This window comes from Myotis brandtii, unplaced genomic scaffold, assembly GCF_000412655.1.
Source record: "Myotis brandtii unplaced genomic scaffold, ASM41265v1 scaffold139, whole genome shotgun sequence".
NCBI lineage: Eukaryota > Metazoa > Chordata > Mammalia > Chiroptera > Vespertilionidae > Myotis > Myotis brandtii.
In genome coordinates this window covers 2,120,795-2,126,682 of record NW_005354965.1, presented here as the reverse complement: position 1 = coordinate 2,126,682, position 5,888 = coordinate 2,120,795, and the positions used below count along the sequence as shown (strand labels likewise).

The window sequence follows — 5,888 nt, the reverse complement described above, 5'->3', positions numbered from 1 at the left end:
GGGGTCTCTGGGAGTCCCAGGGGCGGGCAGGGACCCTGCCTTCCCAGCCATTGCCTGATACCCAGTCTCCCCAGGGACTTCTGTTTGGGCAGTGATTCTCCCCAAAAGGGAAAGTTACTTTGGAGACACCGTGTCCTTTGTGAGCTCTGTGAGGTGGGGGACGACTTTGTGCCTCAGCCACACGGGGCTGCGTGTATCACCTGCGTCTGCTGGGTCCACTGGGGGAAGTAGGGCTTCCCCTCTCCCACGGGAGGAGCCACCAAACCCCTTCCAGGCTTGGCAGGGAAACATCAAACTGCACGGCACCCCTTCTCTTCCTCCTCCCCCTCCTCCTCGCCCACTTCCTCCATCTTCAACGAAGTGTCGGCTGCTCCTCCCTCTGTCGGCTTTTCACCTTCGAGGGTCTCGCTGTCTGGCACTGGATCCCCATCAAAAAAACAGAAACAAAAAGAAGCACCCAAAATCCATTAAATGACGCCTACTCTGCCTCAGGCTCAGTCTAAAAGTTCAAAAGCAAACCGGGGTGGGGGCTGCTGGTTGCCGCGGAAACAGAGGCTGTCACCCTGTGACCCAGCACATGGCCCCTCACACGTAAACCTATGGATGGCGACTTAGCGGTGACCCAGAGCCAAGTCTTCCGAGTGCCAGGAGTCAGCCTCTGAGCCGGGCTGTGAACAGGCCACGTGGACGATGTAAAAAATAACTCTTACCTGGGGTGCAAGGTCAAGGGCCTTTCAAGGTCAGCATCGGAACCTTACCCTGAAAGCAAGCCTGAGCCAGTGTGTTCCATGAATAAATGAAGGTAAATCAGTGCGTGTAAGAAGGAGGGAGGGGGACAGGGGGAGGAGGAGAAGGAGAAGCAGAGGAAGGGACGCGGAGCCGGGGGTAGGCCCCCCCATGCCGCAGCTGGGTCCTGGCCCGCCCCCTCCCAGCAGGCGGGACGGTGCCACTGAGAGACGAGGACCTCTTGGGGCGGGCCTGCGGCTCCGGTGCCGTGTTCCCTGCCCGTGGCTGGAGCCACATGCACTGCGAGTTCAGGGGACGGTAGGAAAGCGCCCGTGAGTGAACTGCATTGTTGACATTCAGCAAAGGGGGAAGCGGGGGAGAAAGCTAGGACTTGTTTCCTCCCTTATCCAAGCCCTCAGGTCCTGGCTTCCCCCCTGCCCGTGGCCGCTGGCCGCACCGGTGGTCACTCCCCACTCGGGGTGGCGGCCGCCCTCGCTCTCACTCTGTGTGGACAGGCGTCCTCACCCACACGCAGGCCGCCCGCCAGGGGCCATGACGCCTTTCCAGGCACCTCACAGCTCGGTCCCTCACACGCGGCCCCTCATGGAGCCGCCGCCGCCAGCCGCCCGTGCTCCAGGCACCGTGCAGCACACACGTGGGGCTGCGCTTTCCCGTGTTCACGGGGATCGGACCACACTTCCCATGGCGTGTTATTGAGGCCGTGGGCCTCTTTTCTAATTAAAGAAAGGAGGACTCCCTTCGGGGCGTGATCTCCATGATAAAATATCCCTGCTGTGGGTTTCCTACCTTCTGAGCTTCTCCGACTCTTGTGATCCATAGGCCAGGGCCGTGCACACACACACGCACATGCACATACACACAGGCACACACAGGCACACACACATGTTTTGTTCACATGAGTGACTTTTAACAAGGCTGTCGTTGGAGCACTTGCTCGATATGGACGGTTAAGCAGGAGGAGGGTGACGCTGAGGGCCTGAGGGCCTTAAAGAGAGACAGCAGAGCAGACAGTGAGGCTGAGCATGAGGGCCAACGTCCGACGGACGGCCTTGCTCAAACACCGGCCTCCGCCCCCCGCGACGATGGGAAGTTTGCAAGGGACTGAACCTCTCACAGCCTCAGCTTCCTCCTCTGCGAAGTGGGCGGCATTGCATGTGGAGGTCTGGGGCCGGCGGGAAGCGGGAAGCATGCGTGTGGCCGCCAACCCGTGATCCGTATCGGCTAGACCAGGGTCGTCGCTTCCTGTGGCTGCCGTAGTGAATGGCCACACTCCTGGTAGCTGAGAAACACAGGGAGGCATTCTCCCGCCGTCCGGAGGCCAGAGGCCCAAAGGCAAGGTGTCAGCAGGGCTGTGCCCCCTGGAGGCCCCGGGGCCAGGCCTTCCCGCCTCTTCCCACCTCGGGTGGCCCCGGCGCTTCTCGGCTGTGACCACACCGCTAATCTCTGCCTCCATCTCCCCAGGGCCCTCGCCTCTGTGTCATCTCCTCCTTTGCCTCCACAAGGACACTTGTCACTGAGCGCAGGCCCCACCCAGACAGGCCAGGGTGATGTCACCAGCTCCTTCGCTTGGTGACATCTGGAAAGACTCTCTTCTCCAAATAAGGTTACACTTGCAGTTCCGTGAGTCACACAGAAACGGGTCGTTGGGGGCCACCATCCTACCCACGCCCCGAAGCAGAAAAAGCGAGGGGGGCACCAGGCGAGTTCCAACCCGGCTCCTCCCCCGAGCAGACACTCCGGGAGGTAGATGCACCGATGAGTCAGGCCGGGCAGCTGCAGCGTGTCCCTGGCCTTGGCAGCCGGCCACCAGCTGGGACTCGGCATCATGGCCCTTTATTTCCCAGCGGGGGGGTGAGGGGGGGGACGACGTGTGAGTCTTGCTCCTTGATGAGGTCAGGTGTTCTGTATCTTCTAGAGCAGACGCACCCCCGGGGCCCAGCGGTGCTGGAGAAAGGCGAGGGTCAGGGGGGCAACGCGGCCCAGGAGCCGGAGGCCTGGGTGCCCCCTGCCCTGCCCCCGAGAGCTCAGGAGGTCCTGGGTGGCAGTAGCATGAGGACAGGGAGGGCATGGAGCCCACAGCCATGGGGAGGGGCTCGGGAATGCGCCTCCACAACTAAGCACATCACTGTGGTTTCAAACACGCTGCTCCCCCTTTTCTGGTGCCTCCAATTTTTCTTCTTAGCCCTCACCTGAGCACTTGCCCCAGCTCTAACTGTTACCACAGTTCTAACCCTGAGAATCACCTTCACTCACCTTCACCTTCACCCTCACCATAGCATTGCCTCAGGGTTTACCTTTAACTTTATGCCTAACCCTAATCACAGCCACAGGCTTAATCCAAGTCTTGTCGTTCACCCCACATCGCCCCAACTCTGTATGTACCCCAACCATAAACTAAACCTAGTACCATCCGTCACCCTAACCGGACTAACGTTAACCCTAGCCCTAGGCCTAGGCTGAGAGCGCTTCACCAGCACCTTATACGTGACCCTGGCCACAGCCCTGTGCTTAATCCTAGTGGCAGCCCGCGCCCTAACCCTTGCCCCGGCTCTAAATTTTATTCCAACCCAAACTAAAATTCTAACCCAAAACCTAACCGTAACCCTAAACACAGCCTTAGCTCCGGCTTTAAAGCTTCCTTTATACCTAAGTCTAACCATAGCCCTAGGCTCCATCCTAGCCTTCACCGTGCCCTAGTCTTTACCCCAGCTTTGTATTGCACATCAACCACAACCCCAATCCTAACCCCAACCCCAACCCTCAGGAAAACCCTTAGTGGCTTCATTGCAAGGCATTGTGGGGCAGGCACCCCTGGCGAAAGGCTGGTGGTCACTTTGCATAGCTCCTAAGCCCGAACTTACCGCTCCCTGCCAGACAGCCTTTCCCATCTGGATGTTTATAAACAGGAACGGAGGCTGCAGGCGGGAGGCGGGCCAACGTTTACCAGAGGTTGGTACCCAGAGAGGAAGGGCAGCACGTGCTGAGCGGGAAGCAGGCCCGGGTTCGAGAGCGGCTCACGCTGCCTGGGGAGGGCGCTTCTACAAACTGAGCCGGGGCTGCTCATTTGCATCGCGTCTCCTGACACCTCGGAACAGGGTGCAGGCCGCGGCCCGGTGGGTGCAGGGCCCTCTCCCTCCCACACGCAGATACTGCTGAGGAGCTGGAACTGTTTCTGCTTTTCCTCTCTGGCCCTCGGAGCCTGACTTCCTGGGGGCGTAGGGGGGGCTCGGGGGGCGGGAGACGGGGCGCCAGCCCCCCGTCAGGAGCCACCTGGGTTGTGTCTTCCCATTCCAGTCTCAGAGCCTTCGCCCCACACAGCTCTCTCCCGATCGAACAACTGCCCCCCCGGGGGTGGAACACCCCAATTGTGGTGGAGATTAAAGACACGGATTGCAAAACGCCTGTAAATAAAATCTTCCCTGGCCAACCCAGCTCTTCCCATACGCTGTCTTCCGTAATCTCTTTCTGGCAGAACATTACCTGTTCTGATACCAGAGATCCAGTTACCAGCCACAGTAAATAAAACAAAATAATAAAATAAAACAGTATAGAACTCTCCCCAAAGACAAACACTGGCCAGCCTGCGGGTTTGGGTTTCTTTGCGAGTCCCCGGGGTGGGCAGGGGAGAGGGAGTGTGGCGCTCCTATCCAGTTGTTGTTTGATTTTAAGCTCTGGAAAGTGTTCAGGCGGAGTTCACCAGTTCAGGCCCTCCTGAGTGACATGGAGGATGACATTTATGTTTAAAAAAAATAAGCATTTTCAAGAGAAGACCGAGTCCCTGATGAGCCATGAGCAGGAGAAGTTGGGCCGAACGGAGTCGCTCCCTCCAGACACGGCTCAGGGGCAGCCGTCCTGGGCACCGTGACCTCTCACACCCCCTCAGGGTCATGTTGAGATTAGAACCTTCCAAGTACAGTGTCAAGATTTTATTTTTTTAAATATATTTTTATTGATTTCAGAGAGGAAGGGAGAGGGGGAGAGAGAGAGAGAGAAACATCAATGATGAGCAGGAATCATTGATCAGCCGCCTCCCACACGCCCCACACTGAGGATCGAGCCTGCAACCTGGGCATGTGCCCCAACCAGGAATCAAACCCTGACCTCCTGGTTCATAGGTTGATGCTCAACCCCTGAGCCACGCCGATGGGCAGGGCAGGTTTTAAAAGGACAAGAGCAAGAAATAGTCCAACCTGCGGTTGCACTGGGAGTTGCAGAGCGCGCAAGGGAAGCAAACACGGTGGTTTTATTACGTCCCCGGGGCCCCTGCCCTGCTGTGGCCACTCACGCTCCATTAGTGCCTCTCCGCGCGCGTCTCAGATGGCCCGTGATGGAATGATGGCGTTAGCGGAGCATCTGTGAAAGCGCGCGCTCGGGGCTCGGCTGGGCATCTCTTCGCTAAGTGGCTTATGGGCTCGCTCTCCCTTGCGTGGCTGTCAATCGCCCACTGGGTGAGCAGCTGCAGGGCCGGCGTCTAGGCCGGCTTCCGTGGGCCGTCAGGAGGGCTGGCCTCGTGAGGATGGACCCAGACGGTTCTGGAACGGACAGTGACTCCGCCGGTTCTGAACCTGCAGCGTGTGTTTGGGTGGTGTCACTCCTGGGTGGTTTTGGGAGCAGCTGCTGCAGGGAGATTAGCACAAGGTCATGGCCTGGCTCCCACGGTTACCAAAGGCAATGACAACGTAATGACAGCTCACGTTTGTAGAGCGACCTGCTCTGGGTGCATGTCACCCCCGCCACCAGCCGTCCCTCAGGTGCAGGACGTGGTCCGGAGGGTCCCAGGCGCTGGGCGCCCAGAGCCCCGGGCCCCGCCTGCCATGGGCTTGCTCAGGCAGGGAGCTCTGAAGCTCGCAGTGTGTGATCCTGGGGAGTCCGTCCCGCACCCTCAGGGGACCAGTAGGGATGCCCCAGAGCCCCCACGCGGCCGCCCGGATTAAAAGGCTCTTTTGGGGGGACTGTTTTAGCCGCACGCTCGGCTTTTCAGAGCCGTCATCTGGTGGCGAGTGAGAGAAGCCGTTGCCCAGGCGTGGGTCTGTTTAATTTAATGCGATTTCCCACAAATTATACAGCATGACTTTAAAATTGAATTTGGGCAAAATCACAGATGGCCAGTTCAGGTGGAAAGCAGCGGAAATCTCGTTAGG

General features: G+C 58.8%; 1 protein-coding gene across 1 annotated transcript in view; it reads left to right on the top strand.

The window, feature by feature from the left end:
* The window catches only part of RUNX1 (runt-related transcription factor 1), a 100,194-nt gene that overhangs the window by 57,607 nt on the left and 36,699 nt on the right, over positions 1 to 5,888 (top strand). The window lies entirely within an intron of this gene.